The sequence below is a fragment of the Penaeus monodon genome, chromosome 19, assembly GCF_015228065.2.
Source record: "Penaeus monodon isolate SGIC_2016 chromosome 19, NSTDA_Pmon_1, whole genome shotgun sequence".
Classification (NCBI taxonomy): Eukaryota; Metazoa; Arthropoda; class Malacostraca; order Decapoda; family Penaeidae; genus Penaeus; species Penaeus monodon.
The window spans coordinates 23,561,351-23,561,939 of record NC_051404.1 but is presented as its reverse complement, the minus strand read 5'-3'; the positions used below and the strand labels follow the sequence as shown (position 1 = coordinate 23,561,939).

At 36.3% G+C, this 589-nt stretch overlaps 1 long non-coding RNA gene across 1 annotated transcript in view; it reads right to left on the bottom strand.

Annotated features, from left to right (window-relative positions):
• Window positions 1–237: 237 nt before the first annotated feature.
• Window positions 238–589, bottom strand: part of LOC119585138 — a 1,243-nt gene continuing 891 nt past the window's right edge. The window contains exon 3 of the long non-coding RNA XR_005229877.1: window positions 238–252. This is a non-coding gene — a long non-coding RNA (uncharacterized LOC119585138). The remainder of the gene's footprint in view (window positions 253–589) is intronic.

Here is a 589-nt window from a genome sequence, read left to right as displayed (position 1 = left end):
GGTTAGTGGGTGAATGCATGCATGTGTGTGAATACTTCTGTGACATTGTAAATAATCTGTTCAACATGAATCCTGCTTATGTGCACATGAATTTGTGGTATGCAAGTGTATTTTCTCCAAACCCTGTTGCCTCTCCTGCTGTTGCTCCCTATTGCGGGTTCCCTGAGCCTTGCTCATCTCCTGCTGATGAGTAGCTTGTGCATGTTTGAAGATGTTTCTAAACTGGGGCACACGTTTTTGGGTTGCCACTAGCTGTAAGAGGCATTATCTTACCTTTATGCTATAATATAGAATGGTTGGTATTGAGGAAAGAAACTTGAATGTAGTATCAAATATGCATTGTTATATATATCATAAATGAGTGTGCATTATACTCAGAAACTTTTATTTTCTCTTATGTCAAAAGAATAGCATTTTTAATTGAGAAAGCCATTTGGTGTTTCAACTAGCTACTCAGAACTTCACATGGAAACAATTCTTAGTAGGAACCCAGTTTTTGGGGTTACAAAAAAATTGAAACAATCAGATTCCTACAGATGGACATGCACAGAAATAATAAGTAATGCATGAGTGAATTATCATTATTATT